This window comes from Hylobates moloch, unplaced genomic scaffold (assembly GCF_009828535.3).
Source record: "Hylobates moloch isolate HMO894 unplaced genomic scaffold, HMol_V3 SCAFFOLD_17, whole genome shotgun sequence".
Taxonomy (NCBI): Eukaryota; Metazoa; Chordata; class Mammalia; order Primates; family Hylobatidae; genus Hylobates; species Hylobates moloch.
The window spans coordinates 38,448,550-38,465,837 of NW_026652292.1; positions in this window are offsets into that span (position 1 = coordinate 38,448,550).

A 17,288-nucleotide genomic window follows, 5' to 3' on the forward strand; every position below is an offset into this window, starting at 1 on the left:
CTCAAGAAATTTTTGCCCAGATAAATGTTCTGGAGATTTTCCCCAATGTTTTCTTGTAAGTAGTTTTATAACTTGAGATCTTAGATTTATCTCTTAATCAATTTTTATTTTTGTGTATAGTAAGAGATGCTGTAGTTTCATTTCTCTGCATGCATATTCAGTTTTCCTAGCACCATCTATCAAAGAGATTCTCTTTTGCCCAGTGTATGTTCTTGGTGCCTTTTTCAAAAATGAGTTCACTGTAGATGTATGAATTTGTTTCTTGGCTCTTCATTTTGTTCCATTGTTCAATTTGTCTGTCTTTATGCCACTACAATGCTGTTTTGGTTACTATAGCTCTTTAGTATAATTTGCAGTCAGGTAATGTGATTCTTCCACTTTTTTTTTTAAGGGAACATTTTTTTTGTTTGTTTGTTTTCATGTTTGTTACATATGTATACATGTGCCATGTTGGTGTGCTGCACCCATTAACTCGCCATTTAGCATTAGGTATATCTCCTAATGCTATCCCTCCTGCCTCCCCCCACCCCACAACAGTTCCCGATGTGTGATGTTCCCCTTCCTGTGTCCATATGTTCTCATTGTTCAATTCCCACCTACAAGTGAGAACATGCAGTGTTTGGTTTTTTGTCCTTGCGATAGTTTGCCGAGAATGATGGTTTCCAGCTTCATCCATGTCCCTACAAAGGACATGAACTCATCATTTTTTATGGCTGCATAGTATTCCATGGTGTATATGTGCCACATTTTCTTAATCCAGTCTATCATTGCTGGACATTTGGGTTGGTTCCAAGTCTTTGCTGTTGTGAACAGCGCAGCAATAAACATACATGTGCATGTGTCTTTATAGCAGCATGATTTATAATCCTTTGGGTATATACCCAGTAATGGGATGGCTGGGTCAAGTGGTATTTCTAGTTCCAGATCCCTGAGGAATCGCCACACTGACTTCCACAATGGTTGAACTAGTTTACAGTCTCACCAACAGTGTAAAAGTGTTCCTATTTCTCCACATCCTCTCCAGCATCTGTTGTTTCCTGACTTTTTAATGATCACCATTCAGCTAGAGACATCACACTACCTGACTTCAAACTATACTACAAGTCTACAGTAACCAAAACAGCATGGTACTGGTACCAAAACAGAGATATAGACCAATGGAACAGAACAGAGCCCTCAGAAATAATGCCGCATATCTACAACTATCTGATATTTGACAAACCTGACAAAAACAAGCAATGGGGAAAGGATTCCCTATTTAATAAATGGTGCTGGGAAAATTGGCTAGCCATATGTACAAAGCTGAAACTGTATCCCATCAATATCTTTGCACTATGTCTTTTTTTGCCCATCACTTTTATCCTACCAAAGGAAAGACAGTACAAATAAATGTTTCTTGTGTAGAACCTGGGAGATCAGCAGGTTTCATAATACTTCCTTTGACCTTTACAGTATGTATTCTCTAGTTTAGGCTAAGAGTTCATAGCCTGACATCTGATCATATTCTTTAGTCTATAGATCTAAAAAGCAACTCCAGCATACTTTACCAAATATCAGTAACTTGTTATCTCATGTATTGGCTTCTCCCTCTGCCTTAGACTTCTGAGAGATTTAGCCGGATCATCAGCTATTCCAACTATGCCATCAAACCACCATGGCCTAAACAAACAAAGGCCTTTTTTCCCTTTTCCTTTTAAAGTATGGGCGTTTTTTTGCGGGGGGTAGGGGGGCGGGCAGGAGGAGATGGTAAGTAAATTCAGCTTAATCACTAAACTTGTCTCTTTATTCATCCCATATGTTTGAAAGAAGAAAAGGAAGTTGGTTTCAAGATACGAATTCACGAAATTATAACCATTCTCTCATTTAATAAATGATTCCCTAACAAATTTCTATTGCCTTCTTCTGAAGGATCATGCTTTAATTTGCACAGAGGCCAGCCAACAAGCAGTTGACAAGGACGGAAATTTCCAAAAAAGCAATCTCTGCCCAGCTTACAAGAAACAGCCTGTGAAGTGTTTCCAAACCACAGCTGCTAAAGAAACACTTTGCCAGCCAGTTGTGCTTCCCTAGTGTCCAGGGTTCTCAAGATCTCTCCTTCACAGCTCACCAAATGCACAATGGACACTTCTGAATTTTCCAGGGGCAGGTTTTGGCAGATACAGGATGGGATATGGGATGAAAACAGGAAGGAAAGGAAAGACATAAAGCAGGGTAAAAGCCCAGGAATTTCAGATTAAGCTGAATGCATTATATAGATGTGAACAGTTTATATTAGGACATAAGACAATTTAGCTGTGTTTGAGACACATTTAGCTTGCAAATGGAGCATATGTAAGGAAGTCCAAAGGTTAATCTTGAAAGTCAACGTAGTCTGGAGAGCCTTTAGGTGAAGACTGTATGCTTATGGGTCTGAGATGAACCTGACAGGAAGGGAATGAATAAGAGAAACACTATGGAAAAAAAGATTGCAAAGTTCTTTGGGATTTATTTGGATAGAGAATTTCAGACAGATGTCAATAAAGATTTAGGTACTAGCAAAGGAAACTGGTCATGATGGTTTTACTGGACCTTATCTTTTTTAAAACATAACTGAAAGTTTATAAATATTTGTCTAAAAACAGTATAACTGAGTTTCTACCAAATTAGTATCATTTTAATGTAGACTGTCATCATTTTAATACAGTATGATATGATGGTCACATTCGTAAGAAAACTTGTGTTACGAAGCTAATAATAGCATTGGAGAAAGGGAAATAAAGACTATAGAATTTTAATTCTTGAACCAGCTGGTATCTCCAATACATTTACTATTGACTTTTTCATTAAGATGAGTATATATTAAATTATCTCCTTATCCAGTTTAGATCCCGTTATCGTACTATAATTACTCCTCTCCATGCACTCCTAATTCTGCTGCCTTTCTCTCCTGTCGCCATATTCACTGGCAAACAACAGCCTTGGTTAAATCCAACTGTCCACTTTTTCTGTACCCATGGCTGAGCTACTGAAAGTGGTTGGAAGAAAGAACAGAACCATGCTATGATTTCCCAGTGCTATCTGGCAATATTGCAACTTCTTCTAGTCAGTTCACTCTCCCATTCTTCAAGACCACTATTTCACATCACTTCCACAACTTCCCTTTCATTCAACTCACTCTGATGCCCTTTCTTCTCGTTTAACTAATAAAATAATGACAAACAGAAGAGACCTTCCTCACTTTTCTCCACCAAAATTTACAAAACCACCTGTATCAATACTGGTGTACTCTGCCTTGTTTCATATTTTAGTAGCTGAATTATTCATGCTTCTAATTGTAACTGATATATCACTTGTACACTTTGATGCTACTCTTCTACACTTTGATGCTACTCTTCTACTCAAGGACTTTGCTCCTAGAGTTATTCCTCCTTACCACTATCAGTTTTCTCTCCATATTACATTATTCTCAACAGTCTATGAACATGCTGCATTATATCTCATGTTTAACAACAAAAAAAAAACACACACACATTTAACTAAACGACAACAAAAAAACCTACAAAACCAAAACGCTCAACCCCACATGCTTCTCCAGCTGCTGTCCTTTTTCTCTTCTCAACTAGTTGTTTTTGCAGAGCTACTAGAATTGGTTGTTTATTCTCTGTCCCCAATTTTTCATTTGTCATATATTCTCAACTGATTTCAGTTAGAACTTCTTTTCCAACAGAAATATCACTTTTCAGGGTCATTAATAGATATAATGTTGTAAAACCCAATAGGCAAGGCTGTCATCTTACTTGAATTCTTAGTAGCATTTGATAGAATTGATCATTATTTGGGGAACTTATCTTTAAATGCTTTCATCCCTTGGCTTCTGAGACACTACACTGTATTCCTACTTCCCTGACTCCACCATCTCTCCATAGGATCCACTTGACTCAGTGCTTCCAATTTTCAATCCTCAGAAATCTCAGTCTGAACTCTATCTAATGATCCCATCTAGTTCTCTGACACCCAGTTGACTCTCATATTTCTATCTCTGACTCTGCTCACTCTTCTTTCAGTCTAAGATGTATAACTGTCTATATGATATCTCCACTTGGATGAAATTTCCCCTTAAATTTAATACTTCCCAAGCCAAATCCTGTATTTCTTTTCCCTAAACCTGCTCTTACTATTTTCCTCATCTCAGGAAGTGACTGCACATTTCACCCTGCTGCCCAGGCCCGAAGTTAGGATTTACCTTCTTTCTTTTACAAGTTCTCGTCCAATTCTACTTCCAAAATGTAACCTAAATCTAATACCTGTACCCATTTCCATGACTACTATTAGAATCTAGTTTTGTGTTAATTTGTAAACAGGAGATGAGTGAGAGCTGGCTGATCTCTCTTGTAGAGTGTTAGGTTTGTAATTTTCTTTGCAAGACTGTGTCTACCCTTTAGGTTAGTCTCATTTTTGTTTCAGAGTTAAATAATGCCTTCAAAGAGTATCATGGGTGGAAATTTTGAAATTTAGGGGAAATTAAGAGCACATTTTAGCTAATCAAGGTTTTTAGGACAAAGAGGTAAGAAATGGTACCACACACACATTTTAAGGACCTAAATCAATCTAAGTGGTGATTGATGTTCACAAATGTATTAGTGACTTGTAGGTAATAATGTTTAGTAGAAAAATGGTCTTAGGCCGCATGGTGAAAGAGTCAAATGCCAAGTGACAGAAGTTCTAATTCTGTTCTTGCCAAGTAAGCAAGTCACTTAACCTTTGTATGTTTTCCCTTCTATGTACTGAGAACAGTAACTGCCCATTATTACAGCAAACTGTTGTGCAGATTGATGATGAATATGTGTGGAAATGTTTTGCATGCTTTTAAGGAAAGACGAAATTTTAAAGCCTAAATTTCTTAAAACAAAACTAAAGGTTGCCCATCTATTATTTATTTGTCTATTGATTACTCTTTTCTTCTTTGTATTTTTTAAAAATTATACTCATATAATAAATATGAAAAAAACTTTATAATAGAAAAAATAACTTGGGTTAAATATAAAGAAGTCTTCAATCACTTAGTAGTCTTTCTGCATTTCACTTTACAATGGATGAACCAATCACGATATCAATAGTAATTTTACATTAAGAGAACATTTTTATTGTGGGCTAAGCATTGTGTTGAGTGTTTTGTAAAGGTGCCTGTAGCAAGAAAAAAACATTTCTTTTCTTTTCTTTTTTTTTTTTTTTTTTGAGACAAAGTTTCACTCTTGTTGCCCAGGCTGGAGTGCAATGGGGTGATCTCGGCTCACCAGAACCTCCACCTCCCGGGTTCAAGCAATTCTCCTTCCTCAGCCTCCCGAGTAGCTGGGATTACAGGCATGCACCACCACGCCCAGCTTGTAAACTCAGTTAATAGAAAAATATAAAAAGAACAAATTAATTCCCTAAAAATTTTGATTAGCTAAGATTTGGGAGAAATTACAATTTTCTTTCTTTGTTGGTCTATATAGATTATCTGGAAATTTCCAGACTTCAAGTACTCTTAGCTGAGGTTGCATATCATTGATGTTTCACCTATTTCCAAGGAGAATAGAGTTCATAATTTCTGCACTGAGTGACAGAGTCCCAATATTGTCAAGTTGAATTTAATGTAATTAATTGGTTACTTTGCATTTACTGTTATCCTTTTATTTTTTACAATAGCTGGTTATATTAAAAGTTATGTAATAGGAATTGTCACAACCAGTATGAACTTCTACCATCCTATTTCCTAATATCAAGCATTTTGCTTTTGCTATACAAGGAAACAGTTTCCTAGGCACTCTTGGCCTCATTTTAATAGGCTGTGTGGTTTTCTAAGTATGTAAATCATTCCACTGTCTCTGTCACATGTTCTTACCCAATAATATTTTGTTTTATGTCTATTGCTTTATTTGTCATATATTCTTACACCAAGATTCGATATAAAATGACACAATATCTATATCTCTCCCACATAGCTATTTGGAGTTTATACTGTGCACACTTTCAAAGAAGAAACTTAAAATGTTAAACCCATATTAAAGCAGAACAATTAATGATAAAAAGAAGTGTCATATGCAGCCCTTTTATAGATATAATATTTTATTGGAATCTGTGAATAAAATTGTTTCCACCCATAAAATTAAACTTAGTTTCATGCCTCCTAACAGCTAAGGCATAAAAGGAAACATGAATGATTATTTGGCCTCCTTATCTGATAAAATGAGACACCCAGGTCATCAGGTGGAATTTACCTTTTTTAGTCATTCAATTAGCAAAAAAGAGTAATATGTTGGTGAGGATTTAATATAATAAAAATATATTACAAGAACTAAAATATGATTTGGTGTGTCACAGCAAGACAAACGTCCCAATAACAACCTTAGGCAGTCCCAGGCTAGTGACTCAGTTTACTTGCCAGTCCGTTTAGAACTCCTGCCCCACTCTTATCTCCTGGCATAGGCATATACATATGTGTGTGATTCACCCTCTCATTACCTTCTTTCTCTTTCCACCTTCCTCTGTTGCTCCTACTTCTATTCTTCAAAGACCTGTTCATACTGGCTTTTGTGTGGAACTCTGAGCTTCTGCTTCTGACTATGTCCCATTTAAACATTATGACTTGATTGAGCAGTATCCAGCATAGAGTAACTGGATAGATTTCTCATCCATTGCCTCTGAGAGCTCACCTGCCTCCCTCATGTCCTTTCTGGAGAGAGCTGCCTTTGCATCTGATGTTGTCTCAATTCAATCAGTTGGAATTCAGGTTACAGCCTAACGTCTGAACTGGCTGGGTTCAAAACTCCATCTGCTATTGTCTGTGCAACTTTACCCTCTGAGCCTCAGTTTTTTCATCTGTAAAAATAAGAATAATAATAGCATCTCCATCATAGGGTTGGTATAAGAATTAAAGTAGTTAATACATGCAAAACTCTTATGGGAAAAATATGACACATTTTAAGTCCCCACAGTATAATAATCATCATCATTATCATTCTCATCATTATCATTATGATTATCATAGCATTTGGATTGTGATAGACTGCACAGTATGCTTTCCTTAGAACAAAATTGTAGGAGGACCTTAACCCATAGATACTTACATATGGGTATTGCAGAGGCTGTTGGAGTCCTGCCGAGATCTCAGGAATCATTTTCACTGGTTTGCATCCCAAATCCAGCTGTTGTAGGTGTTGCTGGTAACAGTCTTTTCTGGAGGGTTGCTCATGGACAATTGGATCCATTTCTCCAAGGTTACCTGAGAGTTACATGCCTCCCCCTCAAATAGCCTGTATCCAGTCACTGATGGATACAGTGTATAAAAGCCCAGGCTCTCTGCAACTCCTACAGTGTGTCTAGGCAGGGCAAATTCTGTGGTATAGTTTATGCTTCAGATGGCCACATGGGATCAAGCTGTGGCTAAGCCATATCAGAAATCATCTCCTTACTAACTTGCTTTCCTTCATTATCCTGCTTCCCTCATTCCCATACAGAATTTTCCTAAGAGTATCCTTTGAATAGGCAACTGGCACACAAATCCAATGAAAAACGTAAAAGACTCGATTTTCATTTGTGGTTTTATATAACCTTCTGTATTCAAATGTCATATCTGGTACAAGTGTTAATACATATGTGCTTGTGACACTGGATTAATTCTTTTTTTAACTTTTAGTTATCTATTTGATACGCAGTTATGTTTCTTTCTATTTTATTTTTGCCTTTATTGTTGATTTTAACTTTTTCAAGTACATAAAACAGTAATATAATTCAGAATCCTAAACTCTATAAAGAGGAATATTTGAAGAAATTCCTTTCACATTTTTGTTTACATTATTTTAACTTTTATTTTCGTTTTGGGGTACACGTGCAGGTTGGTTCTATAGATAAATTGCATGCCACAGGGGTTTAGTGTACATATTATTTTATCACCCAAGTAATAAGTACAGTATTCAACAGGTAGTTTCTTTTTCCTTTCCCTCCTCCCAACCTACACCCTTAAGTTAGCCCCAGCATCTCTGTGTTCCCTTCTTTGTGTCCACGTGTACTCAGTGTTTAGCTCCCACTTATGAGTGAGAACATGCAGTGTTTGGTTTTCTGTTCCTGCATTAGTTCGCTTAGGAAAATGGCCTTCAGCTCCACCCATGTTGCTGCAAAGGACATTATCTCATTCTTTTTTATAGCTATGCAGTATTCCATGGTGTACTATGGAATTCACATTTTCTAGGTATAAAATCATATCATCTGCAAACAGAGACAGTTTGATTTTTTTCTCTTCCTATTTGGATGCCTTTTATTTCTTTCTCTTGCCTGATTGTTCTGGCTAGGACTTCCATTACTATATTGAATAGGCATAGTGCAAGTGAGCATGCTTGTTTTGTTGTGGTTCTCAAGGGAAATGCTTCTAGCTTTTTCCCATTCAGTATGATATTGGCTATAGGTTTGTCACAAATGGGTCTTATTGTTTTGAGGTATGTTCCCTCAATGCCTAGTTTACTGAGGGTTTTTTACATGAAGAGATGCTGAATTCTATCAAAAGCCTTTTCTGCGTCTATTGAGATTATAATGTGGTTTTTGTTTTTAGCTCTTTATATGTGACAAATAACACATTGATTTGTGTATGTTAATCCAACCTTGCATCCTAGGGATAAAGCCTACTTGCTCATAGTGGATTAGCTTTTCGTTGTCCTACTGGGTTGGGTTTGCTAGTATTTTGTTGGGGAATTTTGCATCTATATTCATCAAGGATATTGGCCTGAAGTTTTCCTTTTTTGTTGTGTTTTTGCCAGGTTTTGGTATCAGGATGATGCTGGCCTCATAAAATGGGTTATGGGGGAGTCACCCCCTCCTCAATTTTTTGGAATAGCTTCAGTAAGAATGGTACCAGCTTTCCCTTATTCATGTGGTGGAATTCAGCTGTAAATCCATCTGAACCTGGGATTTTTCTGGTTGGTAGGCTTTTTAGCTTTTTATTACTGATTCGACTTCAGAACTTATTATTGGTCTGTTCACTGAATTTCTTCCTGGTTCAGTATTGGGAGATTGTATGTTTTCAGGAATTTATCCATTTCTTCTAAGTTTTCCAGTTTGTATGCACAGAAGTGTTCATAATAGTTTCTGATGATTTTTTGTATTTCTTGGGGGTCAGTGGTAATGTCCCCTTTTGTCATCTCTGATTGTGTTTATTTGGATCTTCTTTTTTAATTAGTGTATCTAGTCATCCATCTATCTTATTTATTCTTTCAAATAATCAATTTCTGATTTTGTTAATCTTTTGTATGTTGTTTCACATCTTAATTTCCTTCAGTTTAGCTCTGATTTTGGTTATTTCTTGTCTTCTGCTAGCTCTGGGGTTGGTTTGTTGTTTCTCTAGTTCCTCTTGGTGTGATGTCAGGTTGTTAACTTGAGATCTTTCTGATTTTTTGATTTGGGCATTTAGCATTGTAAACTTTCCTATTAATGCTGCTTTAGCTGTGTCGCAGAGATTCTGGTATATTGTATCTTTATTTATATTAGTTTTAAACAAATCTTGACTTCTGCCTTAATTTCATTGTTTACCCAAAAGTAATTCAAGAGCACGTTGTTTAATTTCCATGTAATTCTATGGTTTTGGGTGATCTTCCTAGTATTGATTTCTATTTTTATTGCACTTTTTATTGGTCTGAAAATGTGGTTGGTACGATTTTTTCTTCCTGAGAATTCTTTTATAGCTGATCATATGGCTGCTTTTAAACTGTGTGCCATGTGCAGATGAGAATAATGTATATTCTGTTGTTCTGGGGTGGGGAGTTCTGTACATATCTGTTAGTTTCATTTGGTCATGTCGGGTTCAGGCCTCGAATATCTTCATTAGTTTTCTGCCTTGATAATCTGTTTAATATTGTCAGTGGGGTGTTAAATATTCCCACTATTTTTGCATGGTTATCTAAGTCTCTTTGTAGGTATCTAAGAACTTATTTTATGAATCTGGATTATTTTATGAATTTACCTTATGTTCCTAGTTTGGTGCATATATATTTCGAATATTTAAGTCTTATTGAATTGAACACTTTACCATTATGTAATACCTGTCAGGCCTCTGAGCCCAAGCCAAGCTATCGCATCCCCTGTGACTTGCATGTATATGCCCAGATGGCCTGAAGTAACTGAAGAATCACAAAAGAATTGAAAAGGCCCTGCCCTGCCTTAACTGATGACATTCCACCACAAAAGAAGTGTAAATGGCCGGTCCTTGCGACCCCCACTCCATCTTATTTTCTTCTGCAATGCCGCTTGACCCCAATACAAACTCAACAGTAGTTCCAAATAGCAGGAAAATGGCACTTTCAGTATTTCCATCCTACAAGACCTAAATAATTTTTGTCGAAAAATGGGCAAATGGTCTGAGGTGCCTTACGTCCAGGCATTTTTCACACTTCGTTCCCTTCCTAGTCTCTGTTCCCAATGTGATTCCTCCCAGATCCTCCTCCTTTCCCTCCCGCCTGTCCCCTCAGTCCCAACCCCAAGCGTCGCTGAGTCTTTTCAGTCTTCCTTTTCTACAGACCCATCTGACCTTTCCCTTCCTCCCGAGGCTGCTTGTCGCCAGGCCGAGCTAAGTCCCAATTCTTCCTCAGCCTCCGTATAATCCTTTTATCACCTCCCCTCCTCACACCCAGTCCGGCTTACAGTTTCGTTCCATGACTAGCCCTCCCCCACCTGCACAGCAATTTACTCTTAAAAAGGTGGCTAGAGCTAAAAGCATAGTCAAGGTTAATGCTCCTTTTTCTTTATCCCAAATCAGATAGCGTTTAGGCTGTTTTTCATCAAATATAAAAATCCAGCCCAGTTCATGGCTCATTTGGCAGCAACCCTGAGATGCTTTACAGCCCTAGACCCTAAAGGGTCAAAAGGCTGTCTTATTCTCAATATACATTTTATTACCCAATCCACTCCCGACATTAAATAAAACTCCAAAAATTAGAATCTGGCCCCACAACAGGACTTAATTAACCTCACCTTCAAGGTGTATAATAATAAAAAAAGTTGCAATTCCTTGCTTCCACTGTGAGACAAACCCCAGCCATATCTCCAGCACACAAGAACTTCCAAATGCCTGAACTGCAGTGGCCAGATGTTCCTCCAGGCCTGCCTCTCCCAGGAGCTTGCTACAAGTGCCAGAAATCTGGCCACCAGGCCAAGGAATGCCCGCAGCCTGGGATTCCTCCTAAGCTGTGTCCCATCTATGTAGGACCCCACTGAAAATCGCACTGTTCAACTCACCTGGCAGCCACTCCCAGAGCCTCTGGGACTCTGGCCCAAGGCTCTCTGACTCCTTCTCAGATCTTCTCGGCTTAGCAGCTGAAGACTGACACCACCCAACCGCCTCAGAAGTCTACAGGACCGTCACAGATGCTCTAGGTAACTCTCACAGTGGAGGGTAAGTCCGTCCCCTTCTTCATCAATACGGAGGCTACCCACTCCACATTACCTTCTTTTTCAAGGGCCTGTTTCCTTTGCCTCCATAACTGTTGTGGGTATTGACGACCAGGCTTCTAAACCTCTTAAAACTCCCCAACTCTGGCGCCAACTTAGACAATACTCTTTTAAGCACTCCTTTTTAGTTATCCCCACTTGCCCAGTTCCCTTATTAGGCCGAGACACTTTAAATTATCTGCTTCCCTGACTATTCCTGGGCTACAGCCATACCTCATTGCCACCTTTTCCCCCAGTTCAAAGCCTCCTTCACATCCTCCTCTTGTATCCCCCCACCTTAACCCACAAGTATAGGATACCTCTACTCCCTCCTTGGCGACCGATCATGCACCCCTTACCATCTCATTAAAACCTAATCACCTTTACCCCACTCAACACCAATATCCCGTCCCGCAGCACGCTTTAAAAAGATTAAAGCCTGTTATCACTCACCTGCTACAGCATGGCCTTTTAAAGCCTATAAACTCTCCTTACAATTCCTCCATTTTACCTGTCCTAAAACCAGACAAGCCTTACAAGTTAGTTTAGGATCTATGCCTTATCAACCAAATTGTTTTGCCTATGCACCCCATGGTGCCAAACCCATATACTCTCCTATCCTCAATACCTCCCTCCACTACCTGATATTCTGTTCTGGATGTCAAACATGCTTTTTTTACTATTCCTTTGCACCCTTCATCCCAGCCTCTCTTTGCTTTCACTTAGACTGACCCTGACACCCATTAGGCTCCGCAAATTACCTGGGCTGTACTGCCGCAAGGCTTCACAGACAGTCCCCATTACTTCAGTCTAGCCCAAATTTCATCCTCATCTGTTACCTATCTTGGCGTAATTCTCATAAAAACACATGTGCTCTCCCTGCTGATCGTATCCGATTAATCTCCCAAACCTCAATCCCTTACAAAACAACTCCTTTCCTTCCTAGGCATGGTTAGTGCGGTCAGAATTCTTACACAAGAGCTAGGACCGCACCCTGTAGCCTTTCTGTCCAAACAACTTGACCTTACTGTTTTAGCCTCACCCTCATGTTTGCGTGCAGCAGCTGCTGCTGCTTTAATACTTTTAGAGGCCCTAAAAATCACAAACTATGCTCAACTCACTCTCTACATTTCTCATAACTTCCAAAATCTATTTTCTTCCTCATACCTGACGCATATACTTTCTGCTCCCCGGCTCCTTCAGCTGTACTCACTCTTTGTTAAGTCCCACAATTACCATTGTTCCTGGTCCGGACTTCAATCTGGCCTTCCACATTATTCCTGATACCACACCTGACCCCCATGACTGTATCTCTCTGATCTACCTGACATTCATCCCATTTCCCTATATTTCCTTCTTTCGTGTTCCTCACCCTGATCACGCTTGATTTGTTGATGGCAGTTCCACCAGGCCTAATCGCCACACACCAGCAAAGGCAGGCTATGCTATAGTACAAGCCACTAGCCCGCCTCTTAGAACCTCTCATTTCCTTTCCATCGTGGAAATCTGTCCTCAAGGAAATAACTTCTGAGTGTTCCATTTGCTATTCTACTACTTCTCAAGGATTATTCAAGCCCCCTCCCTTCCCTACACATCAAGCTTGAAGATTTGCCACCACCCAGGACTGGCAAATTAGCTTTACTCAACATGCCCCAAGTCAGATAACTAAAATACCTCTTAGTCTAGGTAGACACTTTCATGGGATAGCTAGATTCCTTTCCTACAGGGTCTGAGAAGGCCACACAGTCATTTCTTCCCTTCTATCAGACATAATTCTTCAGTTTAGCCTTGTCGTTCCCTTCTGTCAGACATAATTCCTCAGTTTAGCCTTCCCACCTCTATACAGTCTGATAACAGACCAGCCTTTATTAGTCAAATCAGCCAAGCATTTTTTCAGGCTCTTAGTATTCAGTGACAGACTAATGGTCTATTAAAAACACACCTCCCCAAGCTCAGCCACCAACTTAAAAAGGACTGGACAATACTTTTACCACTTTTGCTTCTCAGAATTCAGGCCTGTCCTCAGAATGCTACAAGATACAGCCCATTTAAGCTCCTGTATAGACACTCCTTTTTATTAGGCCCCAGTCTCATTCCAGACACCAGACCAACTTAGACTGTGCCCCCAAAAACTTGTCATCCCTACTATCTTCTGTCTAGTCATACTCCTATTCACCGTTCTCAACTACTCATACATGCCCTGCTCTTGTTTACACTGTTTCTCCAAGCCAGCACAGCTGATATCTCCTGGTGCTATCCCCAAACCACCACTCTTAACTCTTAAAATAAATAAATAATCTTTGCTGGCAAGGCTATGCTGAACCTCCTTAGGCACTCTCTAATTAGATGTCCTAGGTCCTCCCAATTGTTAATCCTTTAATACCTGTTTTTCTCCTTCTCTTATTCCATTTAGTTTTTCAATTCATACAAAACTGTATCCAGGCCATCACCAAGAATTCTAAACGACAAATGCTTCTTCTAACAACCCCACAATATCACCCCTTACCACAAAATTTCCCTTCAGCTTAATCGCTCCCACTCTAGGTTCCCACGCCACCCCTAATCCCGCTTGAAGCAGCCCTGAGAAACATCACCCATTCTCTCTCTCCATACCACCCCCCAAAAATTTTCACCGCCCCAACACTTCAACACTATTTTGTTTTATTTTTCTTATTAATATAAGAAGGCAGGAATGTCAGGCCTCTGAGCCCAAGCCAAGCCATCGCATCCCCTGTGACTTGCACATATACGCCTAGATGGCCTGAAGGTAACTGAAGAATCACAAAAGAAATGAAAAGGCCCTGCCCTGCCTTAACTGATGACATTCCACCACAAAAGAAGTGTAAATGTCTGGTCCTTGCCTTAAGTGATGACATTACCTTGTGAAAGTCCTTTTCCTGGCTCATCCTGGCTCAAAAAGTGCCCCCACTGAGCACCTTGCGACCCCCACTCCTGCCCGCCAGAGAACAAACCCCCTTTGACTGTAATTTTCCTTTACCTACCCAAATCCCATAAAACGGCCCCACCCTTATCTCCCTTCGCTGAATCTCTTTTAGGACTCAGCCCACCTGCACCCAGGTGAAATAAACAGCTTTATTGCTCACACAAAGCCTGTTTGGTGGTCTTTTCACATGGACACGCATGAAAATACCCCTTTTGTCTTTTTTTTTTTTATCACTGTTGGCTTAAAATTGAAAATCTGTTTTTTCTGAAATTAGCATAGCAACTTCTGCTTTTTTTTTGCTTTTTTTTCCCATTTGTCTGATAGATTTTTCTCCAGCCCTTTATTTTGAGCCTATGGATGTCACTGCATGTGAGATGGGCCTCTTGAAGAAAGCACAGAGTCGGGTTTTTGGTTTTTTTTTAATCCAACATGTCACTCTGTGCCTTTTAATATGGACATTTCTCCTGTTTACATTCAAGATTAATATTGATATGTGTAGATTTGATCTTGTCATTGTGTTGTTAGCTAGTTATCATGCTGACTTGGTGTAGTTGTCTTATAATGCCAATGGTCTATGTTTTTAAATATGTTTTATTGGTGGCTGGTAATGGTCTTTTGTTTCCATATTTAGCACTCCATTAAGGACCTCTTGTAAGGCAGGTCTGCTGGTAACCAATTCCTTTAGTATTTGCTTACCTAAAAAGGTTCTTATGGCCGGGCGCGATGGCTCATGCTTGTAATCCCAGCACTTTGGGAGGCCGAGGTGGGCGGATCACGAGGTCAGGAGATCGAGACCACGGTGAAACCCCATCTCTACTAAAAAGACAAAAAAATTAGCCGGGCGCGGTGGCGGGCGCCTGTAGTCCCAGATACTCGGAGAGGCTGAGGCCGGAGAATGGTGTGAACCCGGGAGGCGGAGCTTGCAGTGAGCCGAGATCTCGCAACTGCACTCCAGCCTGGGCAACAGAGCGAGACTCCGTCTCAAAAAAAAAAAAAAAAAAAAGGTTCTTATTTCTCCTTTGCTTTTGAAGCTTCGTTTGTCTGGGTATGAAATTCTTGGTTACAGTTTCTTCACAATAATGCTGAATATATTAATAGGTCCCCAGTCTCTTCTGGCTTGTAAGGTTTCTGCTGAAAGATCTGCTTTTGGCCTGGTGGGGTTCCCTTTTTAGGTGACCTGCCCCTTCTTTCTAGCTGCCTTTAATATTTTTTCTTTCATTTCGACCTTAGAGAATCTGATGACCATATGTCTTGGGGATGGTTATCTTGTATAGTGTCTCACAGGGGTCCTCTGCATTTCCTAAATTTTAACATTGGTCTCTCTAGCGAGGTTGCAAACATTTTCATGGACAATATCCTCAGATATGATTTGCAAGTTGCTTGTTTTCTCGCCTCTTTCAGGGACAACAATGAGTGGTAGACTTGGTCTCTTTTCATCATCCCATATTTCTCAGGGATTTTGTTAATTTCTTTTATTCCTTTTTCTTTATTTTTGTCTGACTGAGTTAGTTTGGAGAACCACTCTTTGAGCTCTGATATTCTTTCCTTGACTTGGTCTATTCTGCTGTTAATATTTGTAATTGTATTATGAAATTCCTGTAGTGTGTTTTTCAGCTCTATCAGTTTAGTAGATTATTTCTTAAAATGGTCATTTCCTCTTTCAACTCCTGTTTATTTTACCGTAATCCTTAGATTCTTGGATTGGATTTTTACTTCCTCCTGAATCTTGATGATCTTCATTACTGTCCAAATTCTATTTCTATTCTATTTCTGTCATTTCAGCCTAGTTAGAAACCATTGCTGGGGAACTAGTGCTGCTGTTTGGAAGAAAGAAGGCACTCTGCCTTTTTGAGCTGCCAGAGTTCTGATGCTTGTTCTTCCTCATCCATGTGGGTTGGTTTTCTTTAACTGTGATATTGTTTCAGTATAGTAAGTTGGCTTCTTTTCTGGATGTTTTCAAGGGGCTAAGGCTTTGTGTTGGGTCTTTATTTGTAGTAAAATTCTTGTCCTTGGTTTCACAGTGGGGGACATATTAGCAGAGTATTTTTGGTGTTGATGTTTGGCCTGTGATCCAATAGGTGGCACTTAAGCTTAACAGCCAGTAGGCTCTTGCTCAGCCTCATGACTCCTCTATATTTCCTTATGTGTGCAGCTGTGCTCTCTCTCTCTCTCAGTGTTCTGAGGGTGTGGGCTCCTCTGCAACTCTCGTGCTAGCTGCAGGTCTTGGCTCAGCCCTCATGGGCTGCACACCGCAGCCCTGAGGTGAGCTCACGCTTTATGTTTCCTCTCAAGCTTGAGAGCAGTTGGGGTAGGGACCCTTGTAATAGCAACGGCAGAGGCCCTTTCACTTGTCTCTTGGGGATCCACCCAAAGAAATGCATAGCCACTACCAATTGGGGTGATCAGCCCGGGGTGGGGCAGCTGTGTTGTGGGCCCAAGTTAGGGGACCCTGTCTAGTGATGAGCACGGGGGCAGGGGGCTCAGGGGGAAGATAGACTGTCCACTTCTCTTTAGGGAAGCTGCGGTATGAGTAAAAATTTGCAGGTTTCTTGTTCCTTTCCTAGTCTGAGGGCAACGAGGGCAGTACTGTTAGTGGTGGAAGGTATCCCAGTTACTGGCAGCAAATCCCTGTGGGTCTGCGGCAACCTCAATTCTTGCCTCCTCAGAAGAAAAAATTCAAACGAGGGGCATAAAGTAGAAAAAGAGACTGAGGCAAGTTTCAGAGCAGGAGTGGAAGTTTATTAAAAAGCTTTAGAGAAGGAAAGAAAGGAAAGTGCACTCAGAAGAGATCCAAGTGTGTGACTTAAAGTACAAGTGCCCCGTTTGACTGTGTTCCTAGGGCTTTACAGGCCGGCCCACCTCTGGCGTCTTGTACCTTTTCCCGGTGATTCTTCCCTTAGGCTGGGCTGCC